The sequence below is a fragment of the Trichomycterus rosablanca genome, chromosome 27 (genome assembly GCF_030014385.1).
Source record: "Trichomycterus rosablanca isolate fTriRos1 chromosome 27, fTriRos1.hap1, whole genome shotgun sequence".
Taxonomy (NCBI): Eukaryota; Metazoa; Chordata; class Actinopteri; order Siluriformes; family Trichomycteridae; genus Trichomycterus; species Trichomycterus rosablanca.
In genome coordinates, this window is record NC_086014.1 from 385,464 (window position 1) to 400,000 (window position 14,537).

The 14,537-nt window shown below is 47.3% G+C and overlaps 1 protein-coding gene across 3 annotated transcripts in view; it reads left to right on the forward strand.

The window, feature by feature from the left end:
• si:ch211-288d18.1 (USP6 N-terminal-like protein) overlaps positions 1-14,537 on the forward strand; it is a 58,706-nt gene that overhangs the window by 8,054 nt on the left and 36,115 nt on the right. For 2 of the 3 annotated variants that reach the window (XM_062989813.1, XM_062989816.1), the window contains exon 3: positions 452-559. The gene's annotated coding sequence lies outside the window, so the exon portion shown is untranslated. Of the gene's footprint in view, positions 1-414; positions 560-14,537 lie in introns of those variants that run through there. The other variant, XM_062989814.1, reaches the window with a different exon arrangement.

Genomic DNA, 14,537 nt, shown 5'->3' on the forward strand with positions numbered 1-14,537 from the left:
CTGGCCGTAGTGAGGCTTGACCCAGCAACCTTTCGATTACTAGTTCAGTACCTTAACCACTAGGCTACAACTTCCCTTCTAACTATACCCAGGGTCTTAATTGGTCTTAATGAGTATATAATTATGCAGATGTATGTGTATAACTCGAATTATATACATATATATTACTATATGTTTTCATTAAGAACAACAGCTGCTCCTCTAAGAAGCTTCTCACCAGACTTTGGAGTGTGTCTGTGTGTGGGAATTTGTGCCTGTTCAGTCAAAACATGGCAGCTTTTATATGGTTGGGCGCTGATCGATCAGTCGATGTTCCGGTTCATCCCAGAGCTGTTGAGTGGGGCTGAGCAGCTTTTCTTCATGTCTTTATAGGTCTCTTATCGTGTGTTTTAATGCTTTTATACTGAATGTGCGGCGTCTGTTCATGCATGTTTCATCTCTGTGTGTTTAGAGGTGGGTGAAAGAGGAATCGACTGAAGAAAATCCACATGGACCTGAGGAGAACATGCCAGAAACACACACAGGATCAGAACCAGGATCAGGACCCTGGAGCTGTAAGGTACAACTATAAAACAATCACTCTAAAACTACTTAAACGTATTTGTAAAAATAAAATACCACACATCCAGACATTAAAAATAATAAAAAGTGAATTATGTGGCAACAATTCAGGTGAATCAAAATTGCCATTATTATTATTATTATTATTATTATTATTATTATTACTACTACTACTATTATTATTATTGATATTATTATTATTTTTTTTATTATTATTATTATTATTATTATTATTATTACTACTACTATTATTATTATTGATATTATTATTATTATTATTATTATTATTATTATTATTACTACTACTATTATTATTATTGATATTATTATTATTATTATCATTGCTGTTATTATTATTATTATTGATATTATTATTATTATTATTATTGTTGATATTATTATTATTTTTATTATTACTGTTGTTATTATTATTGATATTATTATTATCATTATTGCTGATATTATTATTATTATTATTGCTGATATTATTATTATTGTTTTTACTGATTTTATTATAATTATATTATTATTGTCATTAATCATCATCATCAATAATATTATTATTTATATTATCATTGTTATTACTGTAATAAATCATTGTATTTTTATATATTTAATATTATTTATTTGTGCGTTGTTCCCCACTGTACTTTTTCGTTTAAATTATTCTAACTCTTGCTGGTAGAGAAAAAGACACAGACTAGCACCCGCCACCTCATCATTTAGCATTTTTTAACAATCAGTGGTGGAGCTTTTGAGACCTATAGAAAATCACGCTATGCTCTAAGTATTTCTCACCGCTTATGCCGGTGCCTCAATCAGACAGAGGGAGTTACTGTTATAGCATCAAGAAGGCGACTCTCAAGCTGAGCTTCCAACCTCAGACGGTCAGTTCTATCTGTAGAGCGCCGGACCAGGCCGGGGGCACCAGAGCAGCTTTTATTTTATTGATTTATATTCCGGTTGGAATAAAGGATTAATGATTAAACAGTGCAGTGGAGTCGGATCTGAATAATGCCGTCAGTGCTTCTCGTGTCTGAGCTGCGAGGGTTAGTGTGTTGTGCAGTTGTGTTATAGATTCTCATGGATTTTTCACTCCTCACTGCTGCGTTTCTACCACAGAACTCGTTTCTGAATGATTTACTGATTTATTTCCTGATCCCTGCACTAGTAAACACATGTGCGTCCACCACACGACTCGACTCGACTCGACACCACACGACTCGACGTCCACGTAGTTCAGAAGATGTCGTACCTCAGCCTGCACGTGTGAATGAATCAGGACCGTCACGAGGCGGCTGTTTGCCCTTCATGCTACGTGACTGAAGGTCCGCTGATTGATTGTTTATAGGAACTCATCCACCGCTGCACATCAGAGATTAAAAGGCGCTGGAGGGAAAAAAGAGCGGAAATTTGTTAAACCGGGATTTGTTAAAGGTGTCCGAAGTCTTTCTGAAAAAACTGCAGTACGCAGAATTAGGGATCAGTACCCGGAGCTGAGGTCAGACTTTGGTACTGATTCTGAGTATCACACACCCGCCGGGACGCTCACTTTTAATAGAATTTTATTGGAGTATAGAATGTTTACTATTAAACTACAGTATATATGAATATATGCAAATAATAATAATAGTAACAGTACACCTGATATTTCATATGATGCATTTTGCAGAATGAAAAGCATTTTTTATTGTGATTTTATCTATTTAACAAACTGCCAGGAACTGTAATAACCTCATTAGTTCATCATTCATTCATCAATAGTCTGTTTTATCACCTCAGTATCTCGGTCAGGGTTGCAGAGGGTCCTGATTCAATTAGCAAAAGTCAGGAAACACCCCAGTCAGGTCACCAGTCCATCACAGAGCACACACACACGCACACACACCCACGCACACACACCTAGGGTCAATTTTGTACTGTGGGAGGAAACCGGAGCACCCGGAGGAAACCCACACGGACACAGCGAGAGGACCCTGGTTGCCTGGCTGAGGAATTGAACACGGGACCTTCCTGCTGTGCCCACTGCACCCCTGTGCCACCCTAGTTTATTAGAAGGATGAATATAACACATTATACACAAAGCACAAGAGTCTAATGCTCTTGTTTTAAGAATGCTTTTCTTCCCAGAATGCCATGCTGTACCAAGTTCCACTCAGAACATTTACATTTTCAGCATTTAGCAGATGCTTTAATCCAAAGCGACTTACAGTACTGTGACACTATACAGTCTGAGCAATTGAGGGTTAAGGGCCTTGCTCAAGGGCCCAACAGTGGCAGCCTGGCAGTGGTGGATCTTGAACCAGCAACCTTCTGATTACTAGTCCAGTACCTTAACCACTAAGCTACAACCTCCCGAACAGTTTTATTAATTTTTTACTTATTAACAGCTCATGGAAATGAATATTTCTTGATCTGTACGTGATTATCAGAATGAGAATTCCTCTCTTTGATCTCTGTACTGTATTTGAGTGAAACGCTCTTTAAATGCGCTCGGTCACGACGTTTTCCCTCGGACGCCGATCCGGAGTTGCGTATCTTTGCTCACTCATGTAAATACGCTCTGCATTTCGGAGCCGTTCGCAGAAACACGCTTCTGCTGAACATACAGACGGAGAAACGGACGAGGGAAGGAACTTTGGTCTGGAACCGGCCTTGAACTGATTAGGGCTGTTTGAGCACGTGGTGCCGCCATCGATCGGGTCGTGGTGAAATCCAAACACTTCATTCACGATCAACCGAACGCCCTCGAATCCTCGAATCCTCCTCGCTTAGCGTTCTGCTTATTAACGCTTCCACAACGGTGTGAACACAGGATCCAGGAACTCAGCGCACTGCTGGAAATGTTGGCTAATGAGAGAGAGAGTGTGTGTGTGTGTGTGTGTGTGTGTGGCTTCACGTCTGGTTAAAATGACCCTTGGTTTGGATCAGCGATTAGTGAAATCGATAAAAGCAGCGCCAGGTTTGATACCAGATCTCAGGGTTTCGTTGCCAGATTGCCATATACGATCGGAGCCAAAAGTCTGAGGTCACTAGAACATTCTTCTTAAATTTAATGCATTATTTCTTATAAAAAAAAATCCTAAAAAATTTTTTTTTTTGGCATTTTTTCCCCCAATTTCTATTTAAGTTTTCAGCATTTAGCAGACGCCTTTATCCAAAGTGACTTACAGTACTGTGACAGTGTACAGTCTGAGCAATTGAGGGTTAAGGGCCTTGCTCAACATCAGCAAGCTGGCAGTGGTCGGGCTTGAACCAGCGACCTTCTAATTACTAGTCCAGTACTTTAACCACTAAGGCTACAACTGCCCAGTTACCCGGTTGCATTACGCTTCCTCTCTACTGCTGAAGACCTCCACTCTGACTGAGGAGAGCTGTGACTAACACACGCCCCGTCCGGCACGTGTGCAGCACCGACCGCTTCTTTTCACCTGCACCAGGCGAGTTCATACGGAGATCTGTATCACGCACTGATCTCCGTTATCCCCCGTCTCTGTGCAGCGCCATCGGTCAGCCAGCAGAGGTCGTAACTGCAGCACTTATGAGGAATCACCTCCAGCCGATCGTTGTTCGTGTTGGTGCCCAGCCTGCCGGTAGCAGCGCTGAGATTCGAACAGACGAGCGCCGGCTGAAGAGTTTTGAGTGAAACGTTTCGTCTCTGAAAAACACACAAAAGTCTGAATTTCTTAGTAAAATAAGACGTGCTGTCACAACACTCGCCAGTTTGAATCTTGGCAGAGCCGCCGACCTGGCCGGACGTCCACACAGACACAGTCGGTCGTGTTTGAGGGAGGGAAGGTCGGACGGCGTCTCTCTTCTTGCTCCTTGATACGGCTCTGCGTGAGAACCAAATACTGAGAGGTGAAAAGAAGCGGCGGCAGATTGGTGTGGAGGTGTGGTGATTTTTGGGACGGTGGAAGATTTACCTCCTTGTGCGGCGCCGCTGTGGGAATCCACCTCTAGCCGGTGAAAAGAAGCGCCTGTGGGTTCTAATCCGTCCGTCTTATGGCCAGTACAAGGTTTGACATGAGCAGCCTGACGTTCTACTCTGTGCTGGTGGAATATCTCAGCAGGATATTGTGTGAGTTACAACAAATCTATCTAGTCTTCCCGGCCTGTAGATGAAGTCTCTGACCACACAGACGGAGAGGGAGAGTAAACAGCTCGCTTTACCCCGGCCTCACCGTGAGCACGCTGGCAATAACAAGTCCTGCGGCCTGACCCAACCGAGCTATTTTCTCTTGTTTTGGTAAAGACGGCGCTGGAGAAGGTCAGGCCCATGCCGGGGTAGAAAGTGATAGTAGTGGATGCAGTTTGAGGTTTGTTGTCTGGATGCTTGACGAATGACATCAGCGCGTTCCCCCGCCGCGTCCCCCCTCGCCTCCACAGCAGAGGAAACCGCTTTCCGTTTTCTTACCGCTGCCTTAAAGGGACGCCCCGCTGTCTTTATACCCGCCCGCCACTTTCCCTCACCTTGTTAGCACTCTATACACGGGCCGTAAATCCCTCTCCGTCGCTTACGTCGCCGTTACGAAGCGTCAGCGTTCCTGGCAGAATGATCAACGAACCAGAACAAACGTCCCGACTGATCTGATTTATTTATTTATTTATTTATTTATTAATTAGGATTATAACGTGATGTTTTACACTTTGGTTCCGTTCATGACAGGACAGTCGTTACTGCTTACACAAGATTCATCAGTTCAGGTTTAATATCAAACACAGTCATGAACTATTTAGTGTCTCCAGTTCACCTCACTTACATGCCTCTGTACTGTGGGAGGAAACCCACGCAGACACGGGGAGAACATGCAAACTCCACACTGGGGATCGAATCCAGGACCTTCTTGCTGTGAGGTGACAGTGCTACCCACCGAGCCACCGTGTCGCCCTCACAACCTAAGTAGAGCGTCTAAATAATCTGCCTTAAGAGCTCCAGGTCTTCTCTACTGAGGGAGCTGATCAGGTAGGTACTGGGGAGCAGGGCGGGTCACCAGGTTTACACACAGACCCACAATATGATACACGGCCCAGCTTCGTTAGTCTGGAGTTACTCCAGAAAGCAAAGGAACGAAGAATCAAAGCTCATCGACGACGCCACGCCCTGACGTTCACCGAGATCGCGTGATCACGTGATCAGTGTTTGGGACCCTGCGCAGTGGAATCCAGCTCTGATCCCAGGCTCGTTTCTGCGTCTCTTGTTTTTGTTTAGAGTTCGAATCGAATTTGACCCAGAATTCACTTGTCGATTGAAACCAGTGAAAGGCTTCTGATCCAACATCTGCAGCCGTGACTCAGTTCTGGAGAATCCACCAGAAACCGAGACTTCCTGCTGTTGTTTTGTACGCCGTGCCAACTGCCGTCACTGAAACAAATTGAACAAAGTGCAAAAAAAAAAAAAACAACAACACTGTTTAGGTTGGGAACCCGTCCCGTCCCGGTGCCTGGCTTTTACTTGGGACTTGTAAGGATTAAACATTGTGTGTGGGCCTTCCCTTCTGTGTTTTATCGATCACTGGCTGCGTTCACGTGCACAGATTTCCTGGATCCAGTCCGACTGAATTCACTGTGATTACAGGTGAAGACTCAGCTGTAGCTGTTCATACTCAACCATCTGATAAAAATCTTCATCTTCACTGATGCTACAAGCGATCCCATCCCAAACCAGGCGCACGTGTAGAGTACCGCTTAGTGTACACGTTACCATGACAACCAGCATCATCACCTGAGTCCGGCCAGAGTAAGATGAGCAGCGGGACGTCACCTGAGTTTAGTAGGGTTAGTAGAGAGTGCACTGTTTAACAGTGTGTCTGTGTATGGGAATTTGTGATCAGTGTTTGTATCGATCAGTTGGTGTTCCGGTTCATCCCAGAGCTGCTGAGTGGGGCTGAGGTCGGGGCTCTGTACAGGACACTGGAGCTCCTTCACGTCTTTATAGAGCTTTTTTGTGTTGGGACAGGACAGGGCCTTCCCTAAACTGTTGCTGCATAGTCAGAAGAATATGATTTCTGTTATATCCCTGTTACTGTACCGTTGCGTCCATGCTTCCACTCCTCGACTCTTTGGGCCCATCGTACCGCAGCTCAGAACCCAGCGGTCCGGCTGCGCTCCTCACATCTATCGGCTCTTCCTCAGACTAAATAAAACCTGGAGGTGAAACAGACCCGCGGCTCTTCCCACCGATGCCAGGTCTCTGTTTACCAGAAGTGTATTAAGAAATCCAGCTGTTGAGCCTCCACTCGTCCGTGAAACCTGGATTAACCTCAGCCGTGATTCGGTGCTTGGAGAGCTAAATCAGAAACGCATCGTGCGTTCCAGCGGCCGCACGCATACGAGGCCATCATGTGGTTATCATGTGACCATCTTCAGAGGAAAAAAAACAGGATTCATTTATCTTCGTTCATCTTAACCCACTTTCCTAGGCGGGGTCCCAGAGGGTCCGGAGAATCTTCTGGACTTTTATGGGTGATTTAATTCAGCATGGATTCTAAGCAAGACCAAAGATGCTGATCCTTGGGTACATTTTAAAGTCTCCTCATGTCCTTTCTATTGGACCTCACTTTGTATTTGGTAACCAGGTAAACAGATCTGACGGACCACACCCAGCACAGTACCCGTCCACAGTTATCCCGCTCGTACGTTGGCGTGTTTGCAGCGTCGTTGACGGGAGCAGCGCTTCGAGTCGGCCCGTTATTCTTTGATAAGCGGCGTTTTGGGTTCCGTCTCCCTGGTGCTTTCCATTAAAGAAGGAATCACCTTGGTCACGTCACGCTCATGTCCTTTCTAGTGGACCTCACTTGATGTTAAAACCCGGCCACCGAATCCCTCTCACATTGTCCCCCACACCGCGGCTCTACTATACACGTACGCCTCCTAACTGCAGTTTCTCTCCAGCGAGGCTTCGTGGTCCAGACCGTGGTCGGCTCTGTGCAGAACTGGGTTCACTGGAGAGCACCAGAAGGTCAGAGACGCGTTCCCACGTCCTCGAATCGTCCTCGTTGTCTCACGCGAGTGCAGACCAGAGGATGTGGACGAATGTTTAATTACAGTGAACCGGTTCCCTCCCTGTGTTCCAGCGGTAACCCAGTTAAAGGTCACTGGTTCAAGCCTTACCGCTGCCAGGTTGCCGCTCTTGGGCCTCGTTTGAGGGCAGTGGTGGCACAGTGGTTTAAGGTACTGGACTAGTGATCAGAAGGTCTTCGGATCAAGCCCCATTCTTGTGTCCACCGGCTTAAAAAGGGCAAATGGAGCAGCAATGGGCTACAATCAAAACACCTCCTTATTTCTACAGTACAGTTGCTGTTCTAGATGAAACTTCCACCCTATGGCCAAAAGTTTTTGGACACCTGACCATAATTTACATGTGATCTTCAGCTAGAACGACAGCCTTCTCACAACACTTTGGAGTGTGTCTGTGTATGGGAATTTGTGCCCATTCAGTCAGAAGATGACAGCATTTGTATTTGTATGTTTTGGATGTTTCGGTTCATTCCAGAGCTGTTGGGTGGGGCTGAGGTCAGGGCTCTGTGCAGGACCCTGGAGTTTGTTGGTTTTTATAGAGCTTGCTCATGCTGGAACAGGAAAGGGCCTTCCCTAAACTGTTGCTGCAATATTGGAAGCATGTCATTTCCTTTATGTGATTGGTTTATTACACGTGAGTAATCGTTGTGGCATTAAAATGGGCGTCCCAATACTTTTGCCCGTGTGGTGTATGATCACGCGCCCTTTTCCTCCTGCTTCCAAAAAAAACAAAACCACTTTGCTCAGAATAGCCGGTGTGCAAGCATGAACTCTGCTCCTGACCCTCCTGACCGGGCGTCTGTTAGCGCGGCCGGCCGGGCGGGCGGGCGGAGGCCCAGCGCTGGCACTGGGCACCATCCTTTTCCTCTGCCTCGCCGCTGATCCGCAGGGTGTCTGGCCGGGCCGCACGCAAGCCACCAGCACATCCTGCTGGAATCACGCGGCTGCGAGGAAAACAAGCTAACGTTACACAGGAGAGGCAATAAAGCTTCAAACCAGCCCGCATGGGCAAGACGAGGCGAGAACTCAGTAACCCACAGATGCCAGGCGAGGGGGGAGCCGAGGGGCCGGTGGAGGAGGGAGTGGGGGGTACAGGGGCTCGGATCTGTATTCGGTAACCAGGTAAACAGAGCTGACGGACTGCACCCTACACACGGTACCCGTCTGCAGTTACCCCGCTCGTACCTTGGCGTGCTTGGGAAGCGCCCGTTATTCTTTGATAAGCGGTGTTTTGGGTTCCGTCTCCCTGGCGCTCTCCATTAAAGAAGGAATCACCTTGGCTCTGCCAAGACCCTAACCAGAAACAGGCTTCACACACGCCTAATTGAAGCAAGCTGGACCTCCGTGTTGTGTACGCCGCGCGGGGCAGATTTCAGCGCTGGCTGCAGCGCTCGTTAAATAAAATCAAAAATAAAAACACCCGGCGTTCCCCCAGCACACGGCTCCTCATTCCTTCCATCATTCTTACCTGTCTGCAGTTATGTGCGATGAAAAGCTCGTCTTATGTTCTGCCAGAAGTATATGGACACCCAGTTCAGGTGTTGGGCCTGGGTTTGATTCCTTTCCGTGTGTCCGTCTGGGGTAGAAAAAAAGCACCAATTATTGTGGCATCTTGATTGGACCCTGTCGAAAAACCTGTTTAAAAACTCCAGCAGCGATGCTGTGTCTGATCCACTCATACCAGCACAACACACACTAACACACCACCACCATGTCAGTGTCACTGCAGTGCTGAGAATCATCCACCACCTAAATAATACCTGCTCTGTGGTGGTCCTGTGGGGGTCCTGACCATTGAAGAACAGGGTGAAAGGGGGTAACAAAGTATGTAGAGAAACAGATGGACTACAGTCAGTAATTGTAGAACTACAAAGTGCTTCTATATGGTAAGTGGAGCTGATAAAATGGACACGTGTTCATCATCATACGATCTAATAAGTTCTTACAGGGTCTGTGTGAGAACCTATCGACCCGCCCTGCTCCCCACACCTGATCAGCTCCTCAGTAGAGAGGATTATTATTATTGTTATTGATTTATTCTGGTGTAACGCCTCCGCTTCCTGACAGTAGGTGTGTTGGTGCTACACACACATGATGAAGGTCCTTTTCCCTCCACTCTGTCCATCCCGCCAAAAATGTAAAATGGAGAAAACGTGTGTGAACGTTGAGAGTGAAAACACGCCTTTCTGTTCCATCAGTTCCATCAGCCTCTCTGTTCTCTCCGTACCCATCAGAGAGGCGTCCCTAAATAAACCGGGGCGCAGGCATGTGGCTCATCAGAGTTTAATTACACGTGAACCCTCGCTACACTCCGCGTCTGTCATTTCCCATTTCTCTCCCCGCCGGGGGCACCGCTCGGGAATGTTGGAGGCCGGGTCGTGGATATATCTCAAACTAAACACGCCGGCTCATGGAGCGCTGGCTTCACCAAACCAACAGAATTAAAGTCAGGTTAAAGCTCCGGAGTATTCGGGATTTGATTCTGTAATAAATGTACATTATTTTTTAATGTTCTTGTTTTTTCTGGCTGGTGACACAAGTTTGGGAGACGTACAGTCACAAATATTTATTTAAGTTTTGTACTTTGTTACTTTGCTGACTTTAATCATTACAAACAACTTCGTTATACATTTTTACTGTAACACAGTCTCCTCTACAAATATCACAAATATTGATTCATACACATTTTATACACATGCACATACACAGACGCATTTCCCATCATCCTACAGTCCCGAGAAGAGGGCGTGTCTAAATTCTTAGCTCCATTAAAATGCTCCTACTGAGGTTCTTAATTCTGAGTGATGATCTGACTGAATGACGAGGGAGCGTCCGACGCCTCCTCGGCGCCGAAGATCAATCCCAGCATTCAGTGCGGCACAAAGAACTACAAACATGGTGGACGAATCGATGCAGAGCAACCAACAGAGTTCCTTTTAGAATGTAAATAAATCTTCGTTGATGTGTAATGTGTATAAAGGTGTAATTATACGAGTGTGGGTTTATTTGTAAATTGGGGCGTCAGGGACAGTTGAAGCGTTTTCGGTACACGGAGGGAGACGTTAGCCAGCGTGCTAGCAGGTCTAAACGTCCTGATGCTAACTGTGTTAGCTTAGTAAGCTAAAACCTTAGACGTCTAAGTAGAGCGTCTAAATAATCTGATCATGAGCTTCAGGTCTGATTAGAATCCTCTGTACTGAGGAGCTGATCAGGTAGGTAGTGGGGGAGCAGGGCGGGTCACCAGGTTCTCACACAGACTCATGGTTTATGTAGAAAATGCACACAATGGTTTGGAACACAGTGGTGAGCCACGAGCCTTTGGTGGATCCTTCTATATCTGATCATGATTCCCTCACCTGTTTTTCTGCTTCATGTAGCTTTGATCTTTCACCGTCCCAAATTGTTTAAGTATTTTTAATCTGCTGTGAAGCTGATCTGAGAAAACACTGCTAATCTTTCTCATTCCTTTAAATAAATCTATTATTTTTACTGTGATTTATTAAACATCCCAGTATTTCTGGACATGAAGTGTATAAGTTCCAGTGAGAGTTTGGAACAGGGAGGTTTGAGAGAGTGCAGCGTACTCCCCGTCTCTCTCTCTCTCTCTCTCTCTCTCTCGCTGCACTTTCCCTTTCAGTGGAGGAGAAGAACGTGGGTCTGTAGGGTCACGGGTTCTGGTTGGGGCTCATTTTGGGGACTTTCACTCCACCAGCTGGCTCTGATTGTTCATGCCTCTCTAATCTGTCTTGATCATCTCCGTCACGGGAACACCATGGACGCCTGAGCGAGCAGAATCAAACGTGCCTACCTACAGAGCAGGAAGCGATTTTGGGAGTGTATTGCGTCCCAGAAGGAGGCTCATTAAAATGACGTGTGTACGCCCCACCGCGCCGGGCCCCGGCCTCTTCGCTTTCCTCGGGCCGTGACCGCAGCCTAACCAGAACCACGCCGCCGCCGTCGGAGGTTCCCGCGTTCCGAATCACACTTTTGTTTGTTGCAATCGAGTCGGCTAATGTCTTCAACGACGGCCGTTCAAGCGCATTCAACGCCCAAGAGGCGGGGCCTCATGATTAAAGCGGCCAATCAGAACCGGCGGAATCCCCACAGCTCCTTCAGGAACTTGTTCACCCTGGATTGTGTGTGTGAGGGATCTATTAGATGTGGATCTGATGGTGTGTGTGTGTGTGAGGGATCTATTAGATGTGGATCTGATGGTGTGTGTGTGTGTGAGGGATCTATTAGATGTGGATCTGATGGTGTGTGTGTGTGTGTGTGTGAGGGATCTATTAGATGTGGATCTGATGGTGTGTGTGTGTGTGAGGGATCTATTAGATGTTGATCTGATGGTGCGTGTGTGTGTGAGGGATCTATTAGATGTGGATCTGATGGTGCGTGTGAGGGTGAGGGATCTATTAGATGTGGATCTGATGGTGTGTGTGTGTGTGAGGGATCTATTAGATGTGGATCTGATGGTGTGTGTGTGTGTGAGGGATCTATTAGATGTGGATCTGATGGTGCGTGTGAGGGTGAGGGATCTATTAGATGTGGATCTGATGGTGCGTGTGAGGGTGAGGGATCTATTAGATGTGGATCTGATGGTGTGTGTGAGGGTGAGGGATCTATTAGATGTGGATCTGATGGTGTGTGTGAGGGTGAGGGATCTATTAGATGTGGATCTGATGGTGCGTGTGAGGGTGAGGGATCTATTAGATGTGGATCTGATGGTGTGTGTGTGTGTGTGTGAGGGATCTATTAGATGTGGATCTGATGGTGTGTGTGTGTGTGAGGGATCTATTAGATGTGGATCTGATGGTGCGTGTGAGGGTGAGGGATCTATTAGATGTGGATCTGATGGTGCGTGTGAGGGTGAGGGATCTATTAGATGTGGATCTGATGGTGCGTGTGAGTGATCTGATGGTGCGTGTGAGGATCTGATGGTGCGTGTGAGGGATCTGATGGTGCGTGTGAGGGATCTGATGGTGCTTTGTGGGTTTTTCTTGGTGTGTTTTCTACACGTGAAGCTGTAAATCTCTCCCTCTGTGTGGTTACGTCTCGTCGGGCCCCTGTGAGAGGATTCAAAGTCGATGCTTTTAGAATAATAAAATATTACAGCCTGTTTATACTTTTGTAAACACGTCGACCACCTGATCACCCCGTTTATAAGGAGCGCCAAGCGCGGCATCGCTATGACTCCCGGCGTTTATATTTGTCGTCCTGATGGATGTTTTCGTCTCCTCGGTTCACGCGAGCCTCCGCCGCTCTCCAGCTCCGCGCCAAATGAAAATAGCAGATCTCCGTTACACAGAGCGCTTTGAAAGTTTTGGACGAGGTCCTGGGTGATCTCTCGCTGACCCCACGCTGCCTCACTCTCCTGGAATGCCTCCCTACCTCACATCACCTCCTGGGGATCCGTCCACCGCAAATAAACATTTTTTTTTCCTTCCTCGCCGCTTTTCATCCTTTTATTCTCCTTCCCCAAACCCCGATCTCTCCCCGGCTCGCCCCCTGCTCGCCCCCTGCTCTCCCCCTCCGCGCTCATGACCCCACGCTTCCAAATAAGGCGTTTGACATTCTGCTGAATTCCATCTCTGAGCGGTTGCCTATCGTCAAGCTGGAGAAGTTGGCGCGCTGCGTGCGAGCGTCCGGGTGATGGAGTGGTCTGATATTTGCAGATAGCGCGCCCGCAGTAATCCCCCTGCCTGCACCGTAAACCTTCTCCTTCACTTTGTTTTTGTCTCCGCCGCACTCCACCGGGGGACGAAATCTCCGTCCTTATACTTTTGATCCAGTGTGATACCAACAAAAACAGAACACAAAACAGAAACGGGCGGGGCTGAGGCAGAATGGCATTTCTCGCTCGGTGAAAAACATCTGAGGGATGAAATAAAAAAGTCTAGACAGGGGCCCGGAGAAAGGGCCGAGGAGATGCGGGAGGCGATAGGCTCCGTGTGCTTTCTGAGCTCCCTGTTAGGGTCATCTGGGGTAAAAAGGAAAGAAAAAAACAACTCGACCATTTATTTCAGCGGGATGAGAACCCAGCCCCTGATGAAGACCGACTTTTCCTTTTCTTACGCTCGTAAATCTCTCCTCAGACCCGTCCGTCGTCTCGACCTGCACTCCCTGAACCGCCTGAGCCGGGAACCAGGTCACAGAGGGGAAACGCGCCTCCGAAAGCACACACACGCAACCCAGGCAAGGAAAACAGGGCGGCGGGCACCTCTGTGATCATCTTTCACCCCGTCACCTCAACCTTCCTCTAGAAAAAGCTCTTCATTATTATCTTTTCTGCCGTGCTGCAGTTCCACTCAGCGTTTGTGGCTCTGAGGATGTGGGAGACGCTCTGAGGGTTTCGGGGCCGACACCCCGCCCTGTCCACACCCTGCCACCTGATCTCAATGACCCTCACCATCAGAGCGAGCGCAGCTGCACAAACTGGCCCCGCTCCAGACCAGACGGAGCCTGAGAGCGCCAGCGCTCGGTGCTGGCCAACATCTGGAGCAGAAGGTGGCATGAAAATCGTGCCGGAAGTATTCGGACACCTGATCATGAGCTTGTCGGACGCCCTGGTTCTGAGAAGCTTCTCACAAGACTGTGTGAAGTGTGTCTGTGTGTGGGAATTTGTGCCCGTTCAGTTGTATGCATATGGCTGGACGCTGATCGATCAGTCTGTGTTCCGGTTCATCCCAGAGCTGTCGAGTTGGGCTGAGGTCAGGGCTCATGTCTTTATAGAGCTTGCTCATGCTGGAATAGGAAAGGACCTTCCCTAAACTGCATGTACTTTCCTTTATTTGATTGATTTATTACACCTGTAGGCAAGTTCAGTGGTGGCTCAGTGCTAGAGATACTGGACTAGTGAACGCAAGGTTGCCAGTTCAAACCCCAACAATAGCAGGTTGCCATTGTTGGGCCCCTGAGCAAGGCCCTTAACCCTCAGTCGCTCAAATTGTATTCAGCTA